This window comes from Tenrec ecaudatus, chromosome X (genome assembly GCF_050624435.1).
Source record: "Tenrec ecaudatus isolate mTenEca1 chromosome X, mTenEca1.hap1, whole genome shotgun sequence".
Taxonomy (NCBI): domain Eukaryota; kingdom Metazoa; phylum Chordata; class Mammalia; order Afrosoricida; family Tenrecidae; genus Tenrec; species Tenrec ecaudatus.
In genome coordinates, this window is record NC_134548.1 from 94642168 (window position 1) to 94654275 (window position 12108).

Here is a 12108-nt window from a genome sequence, read left to right on the forward strand (position 1 = left end):
GTCTCCCTTTCCCGCCTTCTCTGCCGTCTGTCTCCCAGGGAGGAGGTCACATGTGGATCCTTATAATCAGTTCCCCCTTTACAACCCACTCACTCTCTACTCTCCCAGTATCGCCCCTCACACCCCTGGTCCTGAAGGCATCATCCACCCCGGACTTCCTGTGCCTCCAGCTCCCACATGCACCAGTGCACAACCTCTGCCCCATCCAGTCCTGCAAGGTAGAATTCGATCATGGTAGTTGGTGGGAGGAAGCATCCAGGATCTGGGGGGAAGCTGTGTTCTTCATAGGTACTACATCGCACCCTGACTGACCCATCTTCTCTCCTAAACCCCTCTATGAGGGGATCTCCAATGGCTGACAAATGGGCTTTGGGTCTCCACTCTGCACTTCCCCCTTCATTCATTCATTTTTTTCCATGAAGCCTTATACCTGGTCCCTTTGGCACCTCGTGATCACACAGGCTGGTGTGCTTCTTCCATGTGGACTTTATTGCTTCTGAGCTAGATGGCCACTTGTTAAATTGGCACTCTCCCTTTTTTTTATATTCCTTAGTATGTGCCTTTAAGATAAGTGAAGTACTTTCTATGGAGACAGAGGTGCTGATTTAAAAAGTAAAAAAAAAAAAAAAAAAAAGCTTTAGGCACTAGAGATTACTGCTTCCACAACTCAGTCTTAAATTACCTGTTCGCTAGTTCTTCCCAATCTCTTCCCTAGTGCCAGGCATACTAGGTTGGTCAAGCTTCTTGCATTGCTTCTTACCACTTCCCCTGAATTTATTTCCATTTTGCTCTACCCAGGTAAATGCTAATAGCACAACCAATCATCACCTAATAGTGCACATTTTGATGAATATATTTCCTTTACTCATTCATCTCAATCCTCCTCAAAGAAAACTTTCTTGGCTATCAGTTGAACTTACCTTGGCATTTTCTGATATAGTGCTACTGTTAGTGCAATTATTATTACAGATAGCCTTCTTTTCTAGAATATATATATACATCGTTGTTAGGTGTCATTGGGTCTGTGATTCATAGTTAAGCTATATGTATTGGAATGTACCACTTTCCAGGTACGCAGCATCTTCACAATAATTATTATGTTTATATCCACTTTTGTAGCCACTGTGTCACTTCATCTCATTGTGGGTCTACCTATTTTAACTGCCCTATAATTTTCAACCGACACTTGTCTGATGTTTTCAGTATTGTGGAGGCTTGTGTGTTGCTGTGATGCTGAAAGCTATGTCACTGGTATTTCAAATGCCAGCAGTGTCACCCAAGTGAACAAGTTTCACCAGATCTTCCAGACTAAAAGCCGATGACAAAGAAGGAAGAGGTGCCAACTTCTGAGAATTATCCACTACAAAACATTGTCAGATACTGAGAACCCCGTGAAAAAAATAGAGAATGCTACTGGAGATAGTGCCAGAGGATGACCCTATCAGGTGCAAAGGCACTCAAAGTATGACTGAGGAAGAGCTACCTTCTTTTCAGAGTAGAATTGACAACAATGGCTTGGATAGAATACATCATGAGGGAGTAAGATCTTAGAGAACTTCATTTGCTGATGGGCACAACCCAAAATGAGACAAAATATTTGAAAATATAAATTAATCAGAACATTGAGTGTATGAAGTACAAATCTAGGAAAATGGAAAGTTGTAAAAAATTGAAATGAAACACATGAAATTCAATATTCTAGGCATGACTGAGCTGAAATAGATGAGCATTGGCCATTTTGAAGAAGAAACCATGTGGTTTTCCATGACAGGAAAGATTAAAAAAATCAATGGAATGGTTTTGCATTCATCATCAAAAAGTACATTTCACGATCTATACCAACGGACAATGCCATCTGTGATAAGATAATATCTACCCATTTTCAAGAAAATTCAATCAATATAACTACTATTCTTGATTGTGTCTTTCTAAGCATAGTACATAATATGTTTTTCAGATTCAAACTGGCCAATAAAAGTCCATTTCAGCTCAGTAATGCCTGGAATGCAGTCCGTTTAAATTTTAATGACTTCCAATTTTCCTAGATTAATAATTTGTAAATTCTAAATTCCAATTATTAATTGATGTTAGCAGCTGTTTCTTCTCATTTTGGGTTGTATCCCATTAGCAAATGAAAGTTCCAAAGTCTTTATTCCCACTAGCTTTGCTCAATGCACTTCATTATGGATGACTTTACCTTGAGAAATCAGCTCTTCCTGAGTCATATTTTGAGTGTCTTATGATCTGAAAGGCTCATCTTCTTGCAATATCTCCTACAATGTTGTTTCCGTGATTAATGTAGCAACTTTAGTAATGGATTCCATGCTGTTCATAGAGTTTTTAGTGGCTAATTCCTCGCAAGTAGAACACTTATTCCTTCCTTGTAGTCTGTTCTTAGCCTGGAAGCTCAACTGAAATCGGTTTACATTGTGTGATCCTGCTGGTATTTGAAATACCAGTGACATTGCTTTCAAAATCACAGTAATACAAACTATCACAGTATGACAAATGGGCAGACAAGTGGCAAGAATAAGCTATAGAGACAGTAGAAAAAATAAGTGATTTTCATGGATTGGGGAGAGAAAATGTTTAAATACTTAAGTACAGGGGATATGGGGATAGTAAAACAATTCTATACATGATTTTAAAGGTGGATACATGACATTATGCATTTGATACAACCCATAGGAATATAGAAAGAGGCTTCAAAACTTCATGGAAAAATCCTATTATTTTGCAATTCCATTTTTCCTTAAGCTTTTTGAAGCTCCCTCATAAAATATGAAATGTGAACCCAAATATAAATTACCAAATCCTCTTACATGACATCAATTCTGATTCATAGCACTCATATAGGTTCTTTTCCAGACTGTAAATATTTACCAAAGCAGTCTTATAAAAAGTTATAATAATAATATAAAGAATCCCTATATTCCCTCACTTACTTTCATTTGCTCATTTCTTCCTCAGCCTGTACTTGTTCTGCCTCTACACAGAGACACACAACTTTTGACTTTAGTCTTATTATTTTTTTCTATTTGACTTTTTAAAAAAGTTTACAGATTTAAATAGGATTTACATATTGTAGAATTCATTTGTTTTTAATGTACTATTCAAAGATTTTGTGCAACCCACTCTAGTTTTAGGAATTACAGTTAGGATAAAATTTTCTTAAACTGGTTTACAATAATTTCTTGCACTCACCCCAAACCCCAGGCCACATGGGTCTATTGTCCTTTTCTATAAATTTGCCATTTCAGTACATTTCATATAAATATATTCAAGCAATATGTAATCTCTTGCATCTGGCTTCTTTTCAATGAAAGGTTTTGACATTAAGATACTGTCCTGTCAGCATCAAAGAAAAAAATCATATCATTTTACATGAAGGTGAGGACAGAGTGGAGATGCAAAGCCCATTTGTAGGCAATGGGACACCCCTTTACAAAGGGTCGTGGGGAGGAAATGAGTCAGTCAGGGTGTAGGGAATCATTGATGAAACATACAACTTTCTTCTAGTTCTTAAATACTTCCTCCCCCCACTATCACGATCCCAATTGTGCCTTACAATTCTGGCTAGAAAAGGGGATGTACATTGGTACAGATAGCAACTGGAAACAGAGAATCCAGGATGGATGATCCCTTCAGGACCAGTGCTGAGAGTGGTGAAATTGGGAGGGTGGAGGGAAGCTGGGGTAGAAAGGGGAATCTGATTACAGGGATCCACATATAACCTCCTCCATGGGGGCAACAGAAAAGTGGGTGAAGGGAGACATTGCGCAGTGTAAGATATGACAAAATAATAATTTATAAATTATCAAGTGTTCGTGAGGGAAGGGGAGCAGGGAGAGAGAGGGAAAAATGAGGAGCTGATATCAAGGGCTCAAGTAGAAAGAAAATGTTTTGAGAATAATGATGGCAACAAATGTGCTTGACACAATGAATGTATGATTTATGAATTGTGCTAAGAATTGTACGAGCCCCCAATAAAATTATTTTTTTTTAAAAGATACTGTCCTGTCATGTCTGATCAGAGCACACAGGAGTAAAAGAAGGGGATGGAGAGAGAGTGGAGCACAGCCTGGCCCATCAATCCCTCAGGACGATAGTCTTGCTTAGAGCAGCCAATCACAGAGAGGACCATAGGGCCAGCCCCACTATCAGACATGGCATCCTCATTGACCCATAGCGCTATGTGGGACAACACTGGAGACACAGTGCAGGAATTGTGTCTGATCTGACCCAACACTCCCAGGCAAAACGTTAAGGGTGTGCAACAGAACAGCAAGGGGAGCAGACCAATGAAGTCCCCAGGGAACACCAAAAATAAACTTTGGGGCCAGGGTGTGGCACCCCACCACACTGGACTGAAAAGCACTCCTAAAGGTCAACAAACATACCTTGAATTATTTGTAGGCTTTTCTCTTTTTTGTCATTGGATTTTGTTGTTATTGTTGTTTTGTTTTCTTTCTTTTTTTTCTGTTGATTTGCTCTGTCTTATTATTATTTCTGCATGTGAATCTGGATAAGATAGACAGGAAAAACAATCTGGAGGAGAAAACAACAGGACTGATGGTTATGGGGGGACATGGGAGAGGGGGGGCAGGGGAAATGAAGTGAGTGATAACAAACCCAGGGACAAGGGAACTATAAGTGATCTAAAATCAATAGTGAGGAGGGTGTAAGATGCTTGGTAGGGCTTGATCAAGGGCAATGCAGCCGAGAGGAATTACTGAAACCCAAATGTAGGCTGAACATGATAGTAGGACATGAGGAAAGTAAAAGGAAATAGAGGAAAGAACTAAGATGAAAGGGCATTTATAGAGGTCTAAATACAGGCAGGTACATAGGCAAATATATCTTTATATCACAATGGGGAAATAGACCTATATACCTATATTTATAGGTTTAGTATTAAGGTAGCAGTACTCCCTCAACACAGAACGCTTTGATTAACCTAGCATTCCATGATGTTCACCTCCCTGACAAGATCGCTGAAAACAAAGTGGGTGCACAAGCAAGTGTGGTGAAGAAAGCTGATGGTGCCCAGCTATCAAAAGATATAGCATCTGGGGTCTTAAAGGCTTGAAAATAACAAGTGACCATTTAACTCAGAAGTAATAAAGCCCACATGGAAGAAGCACACCAGTCTATGAGATCATGAGGTGTCGATGGCATCAGGTATCAGGCATCAAAGACCCAGAACAAAAAAGTCAGTGTAAGACTTGAAAAAAATAATAATAGTTTATAAATTATCAAGGGTTCATGAAGGAGAGGGGTGGGGGGAAGAAGGGGAAAACTGAGAAGCTGATACCAAGGGCTCAAGTAGAAAGAAAATGTTTTGCAAATGATGATGGCAACAAACGTACAAATGTGTTTGACTTAATGGATGGATGTATGGATTATGATGAGCTGTATGAGCCCCCAATAAAATGATTTTAAAAAGATACTGTCCTGTGTTTCATTTTTTAAAATTTCTGAATAAGTATTCCATAATTTGCATATAACCACATATGTTTAACCAATCCCTAGTTGATAGACTTGAAATTTTCACATTTGGGCTATTAAGAATAATACTGCTATTACTGTCCAATCTTCATATAAATAAATGTTCTAATGGGTCGAAATCTAGGAGTTTGTGTTTAACTTTAAAAGAAACCAGGGAACTGTTTCACGGTTTTGATACCATTTTAAATTCTCACCATAAATGTATGAAGTTCCCGTGTCTACTCATCCTTCACAATACTTAGAGTCTGTCCCTTTACTTATATCTATTCTATTAGTCTTGAAGTGGAAGCTCACTGGGGATGTAATTGACATTTTCCTATTGTTGATAGATTGTTGATGTTGAGCACATTTTCTTGTGCATATTGGCAATTTGTATATTTGTATTAATGCTTTGGAGAAATACCTATTCAAATCCGTTGCTGTTCCCTCCTCCCCAAGTTTTGCTTTCTTTTGTAATTTAAGTTTTTATCTATTTTTTATCTATTTTATCTATTTTTAAGTTTTTTAAGTTTTAAATATATCTGTTCTGGATAATTTTTTTTCATCTTTGGAGACTTGCTTTTTCATCCAACCTGACATTTGAGTTGGTGTTTCATTTAATATTTAATATTCTTAATTAAATTGATATTTGCCATTTTGCTAAAAAGATTCACAAATCCCATAACTTCTATATGTATAATTCACTGTCATTGATTATATTCTTTGTGTTGTACAACCATTATCAATATCTTTTTCCCATTTACTCCACCACCATTAACATAAACTGAGTTCCCCTAAAAAAAATTCTTTGTCCTTCACCCATGCTATGTAACCACTGATAAAGTTTTTTTTTAAGTAGTAGTTTCATGATAGAACAGTCACATATACATTTCCATGGTTCAATTGCTTTTTAAAAGAGTTGTACATACTTCATTAAAATCAATACTTTTGTCTCCTCCAGCCCCACATTCATTGTTTGTTCTCCAAATCCCATCACCCTCTCCAGCCCCCTCCAGCCCCACATTCATTGTTTGTTCTCCAAATCCCATCACCCTCTCCAGCCCCCTCCAGCCTCCCTTCACATCCTCAATAAACCATTGCATCAATTATTGTCTCTATTGTCTCTATGCATCCATTACTTCTGTGCTTGACTAAACGGGAAACCCAAAAGAAACAATTACAAAAACAAAACGGCAGAAAATAATAATATAAAGTTAAAAATGCAAATAAAAAGTAATAAAGATAAGACCATCATCAATGTTTAAAAGGCTAGAGAAGGAATTTTTGTTGTGGAACAAGTGAGAAATACTTGAGACTAGAGCAAATTCAAGTTGGGTCAAGAGGGAGGTCAACTGAACAAGTATCATATTATACTGTGGTTCCCACCATCATAATCCATAATCAAGTTTACAATAATCTCTAATAGTAAAGCCTGTGGCTAGAAGCGGTCTTCCAGAGGCTTAATCTGCAGATAGTCTGCAGATGGATTTTAATCTCCCACTGTCTTCCACAGCCCTCTCCCAATTAGGTATCCACAATTTAGTGTCTGATACTTTTCCCTTCATCATATTTGGACTTTTATTGCCATATTTGGATCACAGAGACTGGTGTGCTTCTTCTGTGTTAACTTAATTAAAGCCTTGCTTCAACTAAAGGCTTACTTTTGGTGGCTGCTTGTTTGAATACAAACCTTTAAGACACCAGACACTATTCCAATTGATAGATAGACACCATCTGCTTTCTAAACTACACTTTCCTGTAGTATTCTTATCTTCAGTGATATTTCATGTAGGTGACTATTGAGCAGGGCAATTTTATAAGAATTAACTGTTATTTGATTGGGGTTATAAAGACTGTAATTCTTGATACCAGTTGAAAGCTTCACTTTTCTCCTGCAGAGTGGTTAGTGTTTTCAAACTATTGACCTTGTGGTTAGTAGCTGAACGTGAACCCCACTAGGCCACCAAAACTCCCACTGTGCCAAGGGAACTCCTTAAATGCCCATCCATAGGGATTAGCAAATAACTTATGGTACATCAATGTGAATATACACAATGTAATACTGAAAAGGAGGAGGTATACCTCATCTTACGAGTACGGAAAGATGTTCTAGATAAAACACATTTAAAAAGTGACTCTCAACTTTCTGTTTCTAGATTGTAGCGATGGTTACATTAGAGTGTACATTTGTTATAACTCAAAGCAATGTTCAACAATAATAAGACAATTATATTAAACTTTACATAAATAAAATTTTCATAATCATTAAAAATGATGCAATTTAGGAGTGTTTTTTCTAATGCAAAATTGGCATTTTCACAGAGATTATTGCAATTTTCTCTTTTGCACTACCTAGCTTTAAGCCAACATAGAATTCAACTGGAGGTATTCAAAATGTTGTAAATCCTTGGAAAGGATGGCGACTACTGATCCTTTGTTTCCAACTTTTACATTCCTCCAGCAATAATTATCAATGAAATTGGATTGCATGTTTGAACACTTCAGACTGAAGAAGTGGATAGAATTGTTCCATTTCTTCATAATTAGCTTTAGTGGTTGTGGTTGGTGCATACATTTAAATAGTTGATTTATCTTGGCTTTGTTGTAGACATACAGATATTATCTGAGTACATGCCACATTATAGTTCAAGATAAATAATAAAATGTCCTTTTTAGTGCTGTATGCAACACCACTGCTCTTGGATTCAACATCCCAAGCACAGTAAACAATACGATTATCTGATTCAAAATGACCAATACCATTCCATTTCAGTTCACTAATACCCAGGGTATCGATCTTTATGTGTTGCATTCAGTTTTTAACAATTTACAATTTTCCTAAATGTATGCTTTGTGAGTTCCATGTTCTGATTGCTGATGGATGTTTGTAACTGTATTTTTTCCTCTCATTTTTGAGTCATGAGCCATCATTAAATGACAGTCCCAGAAGCTTTGCTCCCTCCTGTCCTCAAGGCCAACTTTACGTCCACACGGCAACTCTTACCCAGTTACAGTTGTGTATCTTTCAAACCTATTCTCACACAACATTCCACTGTGTCTTAGAAGGTTTTCAGTGACTAATCCCTCAAAAGTGGACCATCTATTTCTTCCTATTTTTCCTTAGTGATTGTGCAATCCCACCAGAGATAGGTGAGGGTTCGGGTCTCCTCGCATCCTCACCCGCATTTGCTGATTTTTGTGTGTGTACATGTTTGTTTTACACTGCCATTTTTGTAAGAGTACCTTGTTGTAGTTTTGATTTGTATAGATATGGATAATTATCATGAACTTTTTTTCTGTATTTTTGACTACTTGAAGGTTTTCTGTGGTAAAGTTTATACATATCCTTTTCTTAAATTTGAATTTCACTGTATGTCTTTTTGCTAGTGAGTCATTAAAATTTTCTGTACTTTTAAACAGTAGATCCTTATCAAATACACCATGCCTGATGACTTTTTCCTAGTCTGTAGGTTGTCTTTTTATTTTGGGGGGAAAACCTTTTGAAAAGCATGAATGCTTTAATATTTAGAAAGTTCCAATTCACTAACTTGTCATCTGCTATTTTTGCAGTTTTAATTATGATTGATATACCATTTTGAAGAAAAACACACACACAGAATTAGGTCTCAAATTTTTGCCTCTTTGTATCTTCCAAGAAGTGTATAGTTTTAAATTTAATGCTTAGGTCATTGATCCATTATTGAGTTACTTGTGAGTTATGGATCCAGTCTCATTTTCTGCAAATAGAAATTCAGTTATATCGACATCATTTGTTAGTGATTGTTACTTCGAAGTTAAATGGATTTTGGCTCCGTGTTTAAAAATCAGCTGCACATAAATGAAAGCATGGATATATTTCTGGATTCTCAATCTTACTCCACTTTTCGATGTGTCTGTCATTGAAGTAGTGCTAGACTATTATGATCACGATGGCTTCGCAGTATTTTGTCAAATTAGGAAATATGAAACCTCCTTCTACTTCTTGAATACTATTTGAATCCAAGGCCTCTTTTCGTTCCATATAAAGTTAGGGTTTTGATTTTCCATCTCAGTAAAGAACGTTCCCGAAATTTGGATTGATATTGCACTATATCTATACATTGCTTTCGGTAGCATTAACATTTTTGCCATGTTAGGCCTTCTAATCCAAGAGAAATGAATATTCCTTGTTTTTATGTGGGACTCTGTTCATTTCCTTTTATATAAGTCTCTTTCGTTTCCTGCAGCCGTGTATTTTTGTTAGATGAGTCTCTTACATTCCTACTTACGTTTATTGCTGGGTATTTTTATCATTTGGGAGTGGATAGTGTATGTAAGTGATACTATCTTCTTGATTTCCTTTTAGGAGTTATTTTTAGTGTAAAGGTACATAACTTATTTTTCTATATTAATGTTGTATCTTTACATTTGATGCATTTTTCTAATAGATCCAAGAGGTTTCTTGTGGACTTTCAAGGACTTTTTCTATAAAAAAAATCTTCTGTGAATACATATAGTTTTATATATCATTTTATAATTTGGAAAAAATATTTCTCTCTTTGTGTTATGGCTTTGATGAAACATTGGCCTCCTAGCTTTATTGCTGTTCTTAAAAGGAAGGCTCAAATATTTTTCCTTTAAAGATAATATTGGTTAATAGTTTTGCATATATGCGCTTAATCATGTTGAAGTAGAACCCCTCTATTCTTATTTTCCTGTCAGATTTTAGAAGTTCTTAAATTTTTCAAATGCCTTCTCTAGACTATTGTTATTATCATGTGACATTTTATTTTTTTATATACATGATGAATTACTGTGGCTTTCTTATGTTAAAAGAGCACTCATTTCTGGTCTGAATCACAATTAATCATTATTTATGATTTAATATGTTTTTTAAATTCTATTCACTATAATTTTATTGAGGAAATTTCTGTCTTTATTTAGATGGATATTGAACTGTAGTATTCTTTTAGTGATGACTCTGCTTGCTTTTGGTATCAGCGTAATACTGGTTTCAGAAAAATGAGTTATGGAGTGTTCCTCTCTTTAATAAATTCTGGAGGAATTTCCTGGTAGACAGGGGGGTCTTTCACTGCTATAGCCAGGGACAAAGATTATTTCAATTTGAAAAATTATAAGTTTATTTCTGCAAGCCCTGACAGAAGGAAAAAGTCAGATTTTCTACCTCCCAAGTGCATCAAGGATTCAGTCAAAGTCAAGTAAGTGATGACCTCAAGCTTGACCTCAAGCTATGTGATGGAAAAACAGGCTTTATATTAGTCCTAGGAGGTAACCAACACGGTTTATAATAAGCAGAGGACTTCAGAGCAATGGAATATAAGGGAGCAAGGTTGACAGGAAAACATTTTCATTCCATGATGGATTACCAGGCCATCAGTTAATACTATCATTAGTTCAGGGGTTCTCAGTTGTATACCTTTAAGGTTTCCTCTGACTAGCTTCCCTTAAGATTTCAGGATACATTGCTTTTATAAATTACCACGCTACCCATTTCCTGAATTAGAACATTCTTGTTGACATTTGAAAGATTTTCTTTTTCCTTTTTACTACACAGAAGGGTCTTTTAGATCCTGGGTCCCTTTTAACAAACTAAATCTTAGTACACACAATCCAAAACTATCTAACATCTTCAGTATTTGAATAACTGAAAATATTTAATGATTAATTATTTCATCCCTCTATCATACTTAAATCAAGAACAAATTTGATGCATTGAACATTAATGACAAAAAAATCTGATGTGTTGTGGGAAGACATCAAGAACATCATTCATGAAGAAAGACAAAGGTTATGCAAAAGGCAGGAAAGACAGAAAAGATCAAAGTGGATGACAGAAGAGACTCTGAAACTTGTTCTTAATCATAGAGTAGCTAAAAGAAATGGGAGAAATAAAGTCAGCGTTCAACAGGATATTTCGAAGGGCAGCACAAGATGAGAACATAAAATATTATAATAAAATGTGCAAACACCTAGAGCTAGAAACCAAAAAGAAAGAAAATGCTCAGCATAACTTAAACTGAAGGAATTCAAGAAAGACTTCAAGCCTTGGGTTGCAATATTGAAAAATTCTATGGGAAAAATCTTGAATGATGCAACAGGCAGCAGAAGAAGATGAAACAAATACACAGTCACTGCAACTAAAAGAACTAATAAACATTCCACCACTTCAAGAAGTAGCATATGAACAAGAACCAATGGTACTGAAGCAAGAGGTTCAAGCTTTGCTGAAAGCCTTAGCCAAAAACAAGGCTCCAGGTATTGATGGAATATCAATGGGAATATTTCAACAAGAAAATGAAGCACTGGAATTATTTACTCGTCTATGTTTGGAAATCAGGAAGACAGCTATTTGACCAACTGAATGGAAAAGATTCATATGTGTACCCACTCCAAAGACAGGTTCAAAAGGCTCACATTATAAAAATATATAATTGATATAATGTGAGTAAATTTTGGTGAAGATAATCCAATCCTCCATATTTGTTAACAATTCTAGCTCCAATTGTGCCTCCCACTTCCCTGTCTACTTCTCTGTTGGCTTTAATAATTTATTGCAATGACCACACAAAACTCACAGACCATACTCACCATTAGGGAAGTTACCAGATTACAATTCAGGAT